This window comes from Gorilla gorilla, chromosome 11 (genome assembly GCF_029281585.2).
Source record: "Gorilla gorilla gorilla isolate KB3781 chromosome 11, NHGRI_mGorGor1-v2.1_pri, whole genome shotgun sequence".
Lineage (NCBI taxonomy): Eukaryota > Metazoa > Chordata > Mammalia > Primates > Hominidae > Gorilla > Gorilla gorilla.
Window position 1 is genome coordinate 122,380,690 of NC_073235.2, and position 14,245 is coordinate 122,394,934.

The 14,245-nt window shown below is 44.9% G+C and overlaps 1 pseudogene; it reads right to left on the reverse strand.

The window, feature by feature from the left end:
- Positions 1–3,854: 3,854 nt before the first annotated feature.
- On the reverse strand, positions 3,855–4,548 carry LOC101150298 (dnaJ homolog subfamily B member 6-like; annotated as a pseudogene).
- Positions 4,549–14,245: the final 9,697 nt, after the last annotated feature.

Genomic DNA, 14,245 nt, shown 5'->3' on the forward strand with positions numbered 1-14,245 from the left:
GTGACTTGACCTCTTTGAGCCTCAGTTTCCTCATCTGGAAAATGGGGACAATGATAGCGCCCAGCCTCTAGGTAGGTTGAGGAAATTGAATGAGACAATGTGTGAACTGCTCTTAACATGCCATAAGTACTCAACAAATGGTAACTGCCATTATTATTATTATTATTATTATTATTATTATTATTATTATTCTGTTGACATGCATGAGTGAAGGTGGAGGAGAGCCTCTGGCCATAAAGCTGTCCCTGTCTTGTGTTTCATGTAGCTCTGGACCCAACATCCCAGCACACACGAGCACCTTGTGCCCAGGAGAGGGCTGCTTGGCTGTCTCCAGCCCCTGTACCCAGCAGGCCATGGAAGTTTGAAACTGTAACAAATCATTTATTATCCAGGAAGGAGGGCTGTAAAGGGAGAGACTTCTGCATTGAAAGCATTTTTACTTTATTAAGAGCCTTTCTGACGTAAAATATGCTCACACAGTCACTTTCCACGGCAACTACATTACCATTATTTTCAGCACTCTGAGGAGAAAATGAGATTAGGTGTGGGGAAGGGGCTGGAGTAGGGTGAGCATTCGAGGGCTGGATTTAAATCCAATTCTGCAGGTTGAGCCTGTGTTAATGCAATATTATAGGATTTGGAGGCAAGGGCCTCTGTGGTTTAATCCAAGGTTCTCCAACATCTGGGTCATTGGCAATGTCACTGCTGCTTTTATTCTAACTATATCGAGAGAATAGTCAGGGTGAGAGCTAATTCTTAATTCCCACAATTGCTTGCCTTTAAGGCACCAAATAGGCACTCCTGCCAGCAGAGCTTTCTTGATCACAAGAGACCTGAAATAGAAATAGTTTAACCCTTTCTGGATGATTAGACAAGGCAGGGGAGTCCACATCCCCAGTATCTTTCCACTCCTTTCAGATGAATTTCAGACAGGAGAGCTTAGAGATCAAAGAAGGATGCACATTTAATTACCCCACTGCAGCCACAATCTGCTCAACCTGCCAGGAGGCCCCATGAACATGAGCAAGTAGCAGCGCCACAGTCACCAGGCATAGATTTATCAAAGTCTCATGTGCTGGGCTCTCTGAAGGGTGTAGTGATTGAGAACTCAGCCCCTTCCCAGAGGGAGCTCAGATTTTAGTATGCAAAAAACTGTAATAAAAGATACAACTGTGACCAGGGCCTTGAGCAAGCAGGGCAGTGACTATTCTTAGGCTGACCTAATAGCCGTTCCCTATCTCCTTCTTGTTTTCCTTGTCTACTCTAGGGGACTTAAATCCTCATTTCCTGCCCTCTGCTGCAACTAGTCAGTGATGATGTGGTTTGGGGTCATGAATTTTAAGTGGAAGTCTGCTAGTGGGTTCCAGGAAAACTTTTGTTCTCTGGATAAAAAAGGAGGAAGCAACTGGTCCTCCTACTTCTCCTTTATTCTTGCCTGGAAAGCAAATATGCCTGGATGTGTGGCAGCCATCTTGCAACCATGAGGCTGAGAAACGGGTTCACCAATAACCAGTCACAAGAGAGGACCCCCAGTGCTTAGAGGACAGCAAAGACTATCACTATGCCAACCAGCATGACCAGGATTCTGAACACTTCTGCCCATTGCATTGCGGGCTGTAGTTTTACCAATTGCCTGAGTCCCGTGAGATAGAACAGACTCACATGCAACAAGTTACAGGAAATGGATTTATTACTCACCAACAGTCAGCAAGGGACAAAGAAGACTGGGAGCCACTGTGAGCCAGTCCCCTAAGGAGTGTGAATGTGTTCAAGAAAGCTGCCCAGGGTGGATGGAGTTTCCACTGCTTGTGCCCTACTTTCATGGCAGCTGAGGGCCCCTAAAAGATAGCTCATTTCCAGTTAAAAGCCTCAGGGGCTCCATGACTCACTGAGCAAAGCTTGGAAGGACATCCTACTTCCAGGGAAGAGAGGAACAAAGTGTGGGCTGTCCTGAACAGTTCCCTCTAACTCAAGATCTTACATTCCCCAGGAGGAACAGGAAAAGAGCCAAGCTCTTTCAGGCAGTCCTATCTCAGGATGTTGCATTCCAGCACCTTCTAAAGTTATTCTTAGAACTACATGCAGAAAGGAAGGGGCTAGGAACTGGGTCTTCTAAGTCCATCTGGGGACTGTACCAGATAAAGGCCACTGTGGAGATGCTGTCCCTGATATTGTCAGGCCCCCAAAGCAAAGTTGGCAGCTGCCTTCCATGAGACGACCTCTTATGTGAGGAAAAGAAATCCCTATTTATCTAAGCTTCTGTAGTTTTGTGTGCCCTGAGGCTCAATGTGATCCTGATACAGACACAGAAAAGTACAGATTAAGTGTCAGGGGGCTGTCCAGGTGGGACAGCGGAGTTGGCACAGGACAGGTAAGGAAAAGACTTCATGGGGGAGGTCGTGGCATTTGAGTGGAGACTTAAAAGACTTCAGGGTTAAATATGTAGAGACGGGAGGAGAGTAAGCCATGGCGTGGGCAGAGGCTGATGTGGGAAGCAAGAACCACTGGGGAAAAGAGGTGAGCAGGTTGCAGAAATGAAACCCAAGCCTGAGTGAACAACAAATACTCGTGTGATTGGGAAGCCCAAGGCTGGACTCACTTCAGACTTGTTTGTATCCAAGAACATACATTTTATCGTTGGGAGTTTGTTGCCTTTTCAGCTCTTCTTTCTGCCTTTGTCCTTGAAGAGCTGCCTTTGAGCAGCAGATAAGATGACCAGTAGTTGTGTCAGACCCACATTCTTCCAGCTTAGGAATGTGTGTGGAACGAGAAAGTTGGACTTTTTTTTTGTTTGTTTTTAATGCACCGAACGCATTCACATTTATTTTTGTTTTTTAAAGCAAATAATAAAGACCCAGTTTACTGGCTTTACTTTTTTAAACCTAAGCTTAACATGACATACATAAACAATTGTCAAAACGAAGTCATCAGCATTCGTGCACAACTGAAAAACATCCTTAATGTATATTAAATCAGAAAGTATTACCATTAAAGCATGAATATCTTTCACTACTAAATACTGAATAAAATCGAATGATTTCTGTAAGAGATTCATCCTGGCAATGTTAATGTCATAGCAGGCTGATACTACTTGACTCACATTTCAGACACAATGGAAAAGCAGGTCCATGCTGGTATCAGTGTATGATCTTGTCCTACCACTAAAGAGTCAAGGCTCACCTTGGAGTAAGTTTAATAAAAAAGCAAAGTGCAAACAGAGATTTACAACAATTTTAAAGACCAAAAAAAAATGGTCTCTGTTATGGTTTGGCTCTGTGTCCCCACCGAAATCTCATCTTTTAGCTCCCATAATTCCCACATGTTGTGGGAGGGACCTGCTGGGAGATGATTGAATCATGAGGGCAGGTCTTTCCTGTGCTGTTCTTGTGATAGTGAATGGAACTCATGAGATCTGATGGTTTTAAAAACAGGGGTCTCCCTGCACAAGCTCTCTCTCTTTGCCTGCTACCTTCCATGTAAGATGTGACTTGCTCCTCCTTGTCTTCCACCATGATTGTGAGGCTTCCTCAGCCACATGGAACTGTAAGTCCAATTAAACCTCTTTTTTTTCTTTCTTTTGTAAATTGCCCAGTCTCAGGTAAGTCTTTATCAGTAGCATGAAAACGGACTAATACAGTCTCAAATAAACTCAAAAGTCTAGGACAAATAGGGGCTCTGATGAGCTGTTTTTAAATACTTTAGATTAGGTGCAACTATACTGAAAGGCAAGTTTGTTTGAAATCGTCAAAAAATTGTTCCTGTTAATCTTCAAATGGTGCTTGTTGTAGTTGAACATTTCTGTTAAATGTGTGCATTGAATCGCTTGTTATCCAAGCTCAGCTGCTGCCTGCCCCTCACCATGTATTGTTAAAGACTTTATTTAACTGGCCATCATTTAATAGGCTGTCATCTTCAACTTCTACTCTTTCTTGACAATTCTCTTTGTTGTGGTTTTTCTGCTGTTAACCATTTTAGTAGAAGTTGATATCAATTTGAAGTTGCCCATCCCACTACCACCAAAGGACATGGAAGAGAATGAAGTGAGGCCCCTGTGACCTAGTGACCCGATTGAAATAAATCCTGTATCAAAAGAAGAAAATCCACTTCCAAAAGATGGAAATATCCAGTGAAGGCAGAGAAAAATGACCACATCCCTCGGCCTCTGCTTCCTCGGGGATCCCCTCCAATTCCCAAAAAAGTCCTCAAATGAATCTTCAAAGGAGTTGAATGAAAATGGGTCCCTTCCACCAAATAGTTCCCTGAAGACATCACCTGGGTTATGGAATGTGAAGCCAAGCTCACACAGACTGACAAAATGACTTCTATCTCCTACCTCCCTCATTTAATACTTCTTGGCTGTAATTGTCACTTTTCTTTGCTGTGGATGTCTTTTTTTTTTTTTTAAAAAGCATCTGGTAGCACCTCATATGGCTCAGTCACTTGTTTGAATTTTCTCTCTGCTTCTTTACTCTCAGGGTATTTTTTTTTCTGGGTGCCAATTCAGTGCCAGTTTCCAATATGCCTTTTTAATGTCCTCAGGTGAGGCATGTCTCTGCATGCCTGGAACTTGTTGGTAATCCACCGTGTTTTAGCAGATTGCTGGAAAGAGGAGGCAGGGGGACAGCCCAGGTCTCCTCTGGGCTCCTGCACACTGTGCTGGTCGTGGCGGTGGCAGCCCCTTGCGCTCTCCTTTCTCTTTCGCCTCTTATCCATGTATCTGGCCTTGACAAGATCACCATTGGCCTGGGTTGGCTGATTCTCGATCAATTCACCACAGACAGAGAGATATGGGGACCTCTGAATCACAAGTGTGGGCAGGGTCTCCACCTGAAACGTCACCAATGTGTTTGATAGCCTCAAGGGGCCACAAAGAGTGAGGGTGAGTTCCCCAAAGGGTCAGGAGAAGACAGTGGGTAAAGCATCCTGGGTAGACTAAACCACAGTCTTCTATAAGCAGGTAATTTAGGTGCAGCTGAGACAGACAGGTAGTCAGGGCTCGCCGGAGCGGCTCAGATCCACCTACGCACTGGGAGGAGAGTGGAGCCACGGAAGATCGCACCATTTGCAGTGGGGAGGAGCTTGGCCTCTCCTGTTCTGGGTTGGTACCCTGGGGATTCAATCTGTGAGGCAGGAAGCCAGCTAGTAGGACTTTCACTTTGTTGGGAGTTCCTATTTCCTTTTTTTCCTCTTTGCCCAATAAATTCAATTTTTCTCACCCTTCAAAGTGCCTGTGAGCCTAATCTCTCCTGGCTATGTGACAAGGACCCCGTTTTTAGCTGAACTAAGGAGAAAGTCCTACAACATAACTAGATGAGGTTACGGCAGGCACTAAATCTGCCCCGAGTGCTTGACTCAGCCTCACCTGATCTGCTGCAACAGCCTCCCCTCTGGACTGAGATGGTGAGCATCAGCCAAGGCAGGACTCGGCACAGGGTGCAGTCAGCAGCCTCTCCAGGGACATGCCAAGGTTTCCAGGAGGCCAGTCTTTGCTGGAAATTTCTCAATGACCACTTTTCCCCCTTTCTTTCTTTCTTTCTTTTTTTTTTTTTTTGAGGTGGAGTCTCACTCTGTTGCCCAGGCTGGAATGCAGTGGCGCGATCTCGGCTCACTGCAACCTCCACCTCCCTGGTTCGAGCAATTCCCCTGCCTCAGCCTCCGGAGTAGCTGGGATTACAGGCGCACGCCACCACGCACAGCTAATTTTTTTTTTTTTTGTATTTTTAGTAGAGACAGGGTTTTGCCACGTTGGCCAGACTGGTCTCAAACTCCTGACCTCAGGCTAACTGCCTGCCTTGGCCTCCCAAAGTGCTGGGATTACAGGCGTGAGCCACCGTGCCTGGCCTTCCCCCTTTCTTTACCTGCCTTCCTGTTGGATGGATACATGGCTATTTTCTTACTGTTAGAGACACATTCTCTCTCTCTCTCTCTCTCTTTCTCTCTCTCTCTCTCTCTGTCCATCTCTCCTCTCCCTTTATCTCTCTCATTAAAGCAAAGAACACAGCAGGAGGAATGGGAAAAGTAGCAAATCCCAGGCTAGTCTCATCATTTCTGGGCTGAAATGGAACCACTTGTGGTGTGTGGAATCGTGGCATCCGGGATGCCACATTCCCTGCTCCCTGTTGTCCTGCCCTGTCTGTCTGCTAGAATCACCTGGAGCCCCTCCCTCAACCAAGACATCAACAACAGAAACAAAACTGCTTCCTCTGACCAGCAGGAAATTTCCAGGTGAACACAATCTGGCTTAAGTAATTAGGCAAAGAATGTGGCTTTGTGCAGTTGTGGAGAGACTCAACTTGCTCTTAGAGTCTTTGTTTCTGTTCAGTCCCTGGAGTGCCCCTGCTTCCACTGCTCTCCTTTGCCACTAGACCGGGCAGAAATCCGCCTTTTTCCTGCATTCCTTCCACTGTTGTTGATTCAGCTCATTTTACATACCAAGGCACCTTTCCTGATTCCATTCTTTGGCCAAAGACTCCCTCAGAACTTTAAGAACTTTGAGCCACCAAATGCAGCAGGCACTTTTTTTTTTTTTTTTTTGAGATGGAGTCTCGCTCTGTTGTCCTGGCTCACTGCAACCTCCACCTCCTGGGTTCAAGTAATTCTTCTGCCTCAGCCTCCCAAGTAGCTGGGGCTATAGGCGAGCGCCACCACACCCGGCTAATTTTTGTATTTTTAGTAGAGATAGGGTTTCACCATATTGGCCAGGCTGGTCTCGAACTCCTGACCTCGTGGTCCGCCTGCCTTGGCCTCCCAAAGTGCTGGGATTACAGGCGTGAGCCACCGCGCCCGGCCAGCAGGCACCTCTTATGCTTGCTTTGAAAATATACTTACGAGGTTAGTGCCCATCTTCCTGTCTCATGATTCGAATCCTTTCCTTCTTTCTTCCCTAATTCCTGTTCTTTTTCTCTCACGACCCCTGGCTACCCATTAGCCTTTGGAAAAATTCTATTATGTTTGCCTGTTTGTTTTTTTCTTTTTAATGTATATGTTACCAGAAAGGGGTCCCAATCCAGACCCCAAGAGAAGGATCTTGGATCTCACACAACAAAGAATTTCAGGCGAATCCACAGACTAAAGTGAAAGCAAGTTTGTAAGAAAGTAAAAGAATAAAAGAATGGCTACTCCATAGACAAAGCGGACCCGAGGGCTGCTGGCTGGCTATTTTTATGGTTACTTCTTGATCATATGCTAAACAAGGGGTGGATTATTCATGAGTTTTCTGGGAAAGGCGGGGGGCGGGAGGATTTCCTAGAACTAAGGATTCCTTTCCTTTTAGACCATATAGGGTAAATTCCAGAGTCTGCCATGGCATTTATAAGCTGTCATGGTGCTGGTGGGAGTGTCTTTTAGCATGCTTATGTATTATAAGTAGTGTACAATGAGCAGTGATGATGATCAGAGGCCACTTTTGTCACCATCTTGATTTTGGCAGGTTTTGTCTGGCTTCTTTACTGCATCCTTTTTTATCAGTAGGGTTTTTGTGACCTGTATCTTGTGATAATGGTCCTGCCAACCTCCTGTCTTTTTTTTTTTTTTTTTTTTTTTGAGACAGAGTCTTGCACTGTTGTCCAGACTACTGGAGTGCAGTGGCGCAATCTCGGCTCACTGCAAGCTCCGCCTCCTGGGTTCATGCCATTCTCTTGCCTCAGCCTCCTGAGTAGCTGGGACTACAGGCGCCCGCCACCTTGCCCAACTAATTTTTTGTACTTTTAGTAGAGACGGGGTTTCACCGTGTTAGCCAGGATGGTCTCGATCTTCTGACCTCATGATCCGCCTACCTCGGCTTTCCAAAGTGCTGGGATTACAGGTGTGAGCCACCGCACCTGGCCCAACCTCCTATCTCATCCTGTGACTAAGATTACCTAACCTCTTGGGAATGCAGCCCAGCAGGTCTCAGCCTCATTTCACCCAGCCACTGTTCAAAATGGAGTCACTCTGGTTCGAATGCCTCTGATGTGTACAAATCTATTGTGCTCGTTGAAGCTTGCCTTTTTATACACTTCTTGGCTCAGAGAAATATTTTTTTTGGAGGCAGCAAATGTAGCAGAAAGAACAGGCAATTCTGAAGCAAGAAGAGTGATATCGTTAGGCTTTGTGTCCCCACCTAAATCTCATCTTGAATTGCAAGCCCCGTCATCCTCACAGGTCAAGAGAGAGACCAGGTGGAGGTAATTAAACCACGGAGTGGTTTCCTCCATGCTGTTCTCGTGACAGTGAGTGAGTTCTCACGAGATCTGATGGTTTCATAAGGCGCTCTTCCCCCTTCATTCGGCCCTTCTCATTCCTCCCACCTTGTGAAGAAGGTGCGTTGCTTCCCTCTTACCTTCTGCCGTGATTGTAAATTTCCAGAGGCCTCCCCAGCCATGCTGCATGGTGAGTCAATTAAACCTCCTTCCTTTATAAATTACTCATTCTCGGGAAGTTCTTTATAGCAGTATGAAAACAGACTAATACAAAGAGTTTTCTGTTTTAACTCCTGGCACCGTCACTCACTGTTGTGACCTTGGGCAAGTTGCTTAAGCTCTCTGTGTCTGTTTCTTAATCTGTACAGTGGGTATGATATTAATACCTATCTCATAGGTCTTTTTTTTTTTTTTGGTCTTAAATGATTCATGGGAAAAGTATGATGTATGCTGAGAAGCAGCACAAAGACATTTCATGTGTGTGGACCTCATGTACGTGGACCATGTGGAAGGCAGCTTTAGTCCTGACTGCAGAAAAGCAATGTTCACATGCGCTTTGGGAACTGGCCTGCCCACCCAGATTCCCAGATCCAGGAAAGCCCTTCATTTCCAGTGCTTTCCATCCTCGCTCCAGCGGCAGATATTAGAAGCTGACTGAGATGTTTTCTGGATTAATTGCCCCCAAACATTCAGGGTTTTATGTTTTAGAATGTCTGAACAGGTTGGAATTTGAATCTCCCTTCTGCCACTCCTTGTCTTATTTTGGAAATGAACTTAAAGTCACATTTTTGAGATTCTGACTATGTGACGCATTGAGCTATTTGGAGCGTTGGTTTGCGGCTATTTCTAAGCCTGGACTCTTGACACGGCTTTGCCTGCAGCTCCGGACTCTCCCTCAGGCTCCAGGGCTCCCTGTGTCCTTGCGGTGCTCCGGCCTCTTGGCTTCTGAGTTAGATTGGGCATCTCTCAGATTCCTTGGCTACTGAGTCTGTACATCCCATGACTCCCGTCCTCCCTCTCTTTCCACAAGCCGGTCGGTGACCACGCAGCCTTCTAGGTGGTCCAAACTTTCTGGAGCTTTCTGCTGGGAAGATCCTAATAGCCCTAATCCCTCCTTTAACATCAAGCAGAGCTGCCCTCAATCTTTTAATAGAAGCAGGTGAACTCCGACTAGATTTTTTGTGCACCAGTGAGGCTTGCTGTGTTTACCGGTATATAGGATACATTCCCCGCTTTTCCCAAATGATGTATTATATATGCAAAATAAAATTTTATACCTTATATATGAATAATGTATATGTTACAACATAAGATATATTACATATTGCATAATACTATACACATAACATATATCAAATATATGGCATTGTACGATATCTAATTGTTTATTATATACACAAGTTTTCTTGTCAGTCTTATGCTTTGGTATCAGGGACAGCTGGAAGGCTGAGAAAGAGGTAAAATAATGGGGCATGCTACCCCCTAGTGGCAGAAGATGGCAACATACATTTTGCAAATGTGAGCGCTTTTCATCCCCTTATCAAAAAACAAAACAAAAACCAGAGACCACACAGATGAATATGGAATTTGAGTAACTCCCCTATGTTATGAATTTAAGTATTTTTTCACTGAAACTCATATTCCTAAATACCAAGATATTTCTTTTTAGCTCTGTGATTTTATTCTTGTTTTTAGGGATAATAGACTGTGTATCAAAACCGTATTATTTTTTAATGGAGTCACAATCCTGTGTACTATATTTATAGGAATAAAATATTTCCCTTACAGCTTAGTCTTTATTTATTTTTCCAAAAAACTTTCTGAAAAATTGAGATGTATCTGATATCCCCGGGCATTTCATATGCCGGCAGACATGGCATTTTACTGGCTCAGGTGCACAAAAAGCCCTTGAGCGCTCACCTGATGCTTCTGTGAAGTCAAGGGTTCCGAGCAGGCTGACTCCATGTTGCTAGGGAGCCTCTCTAGGAGGCCAGCAGGCCGCTGGGCGGCCCCAACTGGGATCTGCTGTGGTGTGTGGCCCTCTTTGCTAGTGCAGGAGCTTCCTCCGGTCACTTTACCTGCATTCCTTTGAGCCTGGGGCCCAGGCGGGGGACCCTAGCAAGAGGCTTACGTGGTCCCCTGATACCAGGCATGGGAATGGTAGCACTTGCTGATTGTGTGGGTCTCTGGCCATAATGGAAATATTTAACGCACAACACCTTAGAGTGGAGGTGGGCAGATTTTTCTCTGAAAAGGACTAGAAAGTAAATATTTGATTAAATTAATTAATCAATTTATTTAGAGACAGAGTCTGGCTTTGTTGCCCAGGCTGGAGTGCAGTGATGCAATCTTGGCTCACTGCAACCTCCACCTCCCAAGCAATTCTGCTGCCTCAACCTCCCAAGTAGTTGGGACTACAGGTGTGCGCCAGCACCCCTGGCCAATTTTTGTATTTTTAGTAGAGATGGGGTTTCTCCATGTTGTCCAGGCTGGTCTCGAACTCCTGACCTCAGGTGATCCGCCCACCTGGGCCTCCCAAAGTGCTGGGATTAGAGGTGTGAGTCACCATGCCCTGTTTAGGAAGTAAATATTTTAGACTTGTGGCTCAATACAGTCTCTGTCGCAGCTCCTCAGTTCTGCTGTCATGGTGCAAAAGCGAAAGGATGTGACTGTGTTCCAATAAAATTTCATGAACATGAATATAATTTTCATGTGTCTTGAAATAGTACTCTCCTTTTGAGTTTTTTCAACCGCTTTGAAATGGAAAATCATTCTTAACTTACTGACAGTATAAAAACAGACAACAGGCTGGAAGTGGCCCGAGGGCCATCGTTTGCTGACCCTCGTCTGAGTATCCCATCATTCCTTTCTAGCTATGGCAGTCTTTTCTAACAGTCACAAACAACTGAATTCACGACTCTATTCTATCCAGTTTCCTGGATAAAACGTAGTTCATAACCGGTTAAAATTTCTGGTCAATTCCAAACAGGCGCATATTTATTTAGATGTTTAGTACCGCTCTGTGGAGCCCAGCCCTTTATTTCCTCCAAAGAATTTGTTGATCCACTGAAAATTTTCTTTCAAAAGCAACCTTATGGATGTGTTTTGTAAAAGTCTCATTTAGAACCTTTGGGGCCTCACTCAGTCACCCCTGAATCCTCATCTTTTCATGTACACATCTCTGTCCATTTTCTCCTCTTTTCTTCCTAATTAGCCGCCTGTATAATTAAACCTTTCCTCATTTAGAGGTTCTGAGCCCTCACCGATGCACTAATCACCCTGTGGCCCTCCTGTTGCCTCGTCTATTTCCTTTTGAGATGGAGCGCCCAGCACTGAACGGCAGTCAAGGTCGGGCCGCCCGCATTTGTATTACACACTAGTTCGCCATTACCGTGGTGTTCGCTCCTTAATACAGACTAATAGCTCATTCTCCTTCATGACCTCTAGTGAGCACTGTGAAGCCATATTCAGTGCTGGCTTTGTGATAATTTCAAGATTTTTTTCTTTAGGAAGTTATAACTAATTCAGGGCCCATCAGCGATCATAAATAGTTTAAATTGCTCTTTCGAGTGTGAACTGCCTCCCATGGGCCATTTAATTTACTGAATGTCCCCTGGCTGTGCTTGTTCTGTGACCAGCCCCTGTCCCTGCCCTTATTAACTCTGTTTCTGTATCTCACTTTGGTCCAGTCGGGAGAGGTGGCACTTATATTTGGGAATGAGCTTGTGCTTGCTATTGACCTACCTAGCAATGCATTAAAGATGGATTTGATCTGATTTAAAGTTTTATAAGCCCAAGGGGGTTGCCTCTGGAGGATTTTTAGAGGCCAAACTGATCCTGGAATTGTGCTTATAGGTGGTTTGCATTTGCTCAGAGAAAATCTAGGAATTTTACTTTACCTGAAACTTTTCTGGTTTTGCGGTTTTACTGGGTTTTAATAATTTGCCACCTCTGGAAAACTTCAGAGACAAGGTTTTGCCTAGTTGGCTAGACTAAGTATTTTAGCTGTCTCCAATTGGTAACTGTTTAAGAGGTTTAAAGACACAAATTAAGTTGGTAAAATTTGAATATGTGAATCTGGGTGAAGGATATATGGTGGTTTGGTTACACTATTTTTGCAGCTTTTCTGTTGGTTTGAAATTCGTTGAAAATGAAAAGGTCCATTAATTAAGAAGGTGGGTCAGCGTTCTGTCGCAGCAGCACCTGCCATTTGCACACTGCTGGCCTGGACCGCCTTCCCACATGGGACCTTTGGTGTGTACTTGGATTTACGTCAGCCCTGTCCCAGTGAATGCTCCTGCTCTTTTGGTCCCTGTCCCCACTTGCCTGCCCTATCTCAGTCAAGAAGTAATCAAACATGAGCTGAGCACCAGTATGACAGGGGAGTGGGGAGTAAGCAGACATTGTCCCTATCCTCAGTACGCTACCATCTAACAGAGAAGACAGAAACTAAGCAGAGAAGCACAAAAGGCTGTAAAGGAGAAGTGCAGGTTGTGGAAGGGTCTAACCCACTGGGGGAGCAGGGAACCCTTCTTGGGAGAAGTGGTGTATTAGTCTGTTCTCACATTGCTAATAAAGATAAACCCGAGACTGGCTAATTTTTTTTTTTTTTTTTGAGATGGAATTTTGCTCTTGTTGCCCAGGCTGGAGTACAATGGCATGATCTCAGCTCACGGCAACCTCCACCTCCTGGGTTCAAGCGATTCTCCTGCCTCAGCCTCCTGAGTAGCTGGGATTACAGGCATATGCCACCACGCCTGGCTAATTTTGTATTTTTAGTAGAGACAGGGTTTTTCCAGGTTGGTCAGGCTGGTCTTGAACTCCCGACCTCAGGTGATCTGCCCTCCTTGGCCTCCCAAAGTGCTGGGATTACAGGAGTGAGCCTGTGAGACTCACGCCTGGTGAGACTGGCTAATTTATAAAGAAAAATAGGTTTAATGAACTCACAGTTCCATGTGACTGGCGGTGGGGGAGACCTCACAATCGTGGTGGAAGGCAAACCAGGAGCAAAGTCACATCTTACATGGCAGCAGGCAAGAGAGAGAGTCTGTGCAGGGGAACTCCCCTTTATAAAACCATCAGATCTCATGAGACTTATTCACTATATGAGAACAACATGAGAAAGACCCGCCCCCCATGATTCAATTACCTCCAACCGGGTCCCTTTCATGACACGTGGGAATTATGGGAGCTACAATTTGAGATTTGAGTGAGGACACAGCCAAATCATATCAAGTGGTGTTTGAGCCCAGAACTGTAGGATGGTGGGGATTAGCTTGGCAAAGAGAGGGTGCAGGTGTGCTGTAGGTCAAGAGACTGGCGTGTGTGTGGGACTTCGGGGCATGTCAGAAGTGTTGACAGAAGCCCAGCCTGGCTGAAGCAGAGTGTGCAGGGGCCTGGACAGATGAGTTAGAAGAGGCAGGCAGGGTCTTGCAGACTGCTTTGATAGCTTATTTTTCTTTATTCTGAGAGCCAGGGGAAGGAGTAGGCAGTGATGTTATAATGAGATTTGCATTTTTGAAAATAAGCCCTCTTGCTGCAATGTAGAAAATGAATTGGAAAAAGCGGCAGTGGTGACAGGAAGAGAAGCAAGGAGTCTATTGCAGCATCTGGCAAGCAGTGATGCTCTCCTGGTCCTGATGGTGGCTGGGCTAATAGAGAAAATTGGGTAGATTTCAGAGTTGTGTAGGAGGTGGACTCACAGACTTGGTGATTAATTGGACTATCTCATTATGGTATTTTTTTATTGAAAAATTTCTCTGTTTTTCCTTTTGCTTTGTAGATCTGGTTGAAAAATACTTTTCCCAAAAAGCATTTGCAAATATACCCATTTACATGGCACTGACTAATTGTCTTGCTTGTGTATGCCCAAGATGAATATTCCTCATGCAAAGATGATGGTTTATCTCATTCAATAAGATTGTGCTAATTAGAAATTAGGACCTATCCATCTCACATGTTCTGGAAATTTAAGCTGTAGGAGATGAAAACTAATGTAGTTTTTAAGCAATCTATTGAATTTATTAAATTGCAATTAGATGATAGAGTTTGTATCGGAAGATATG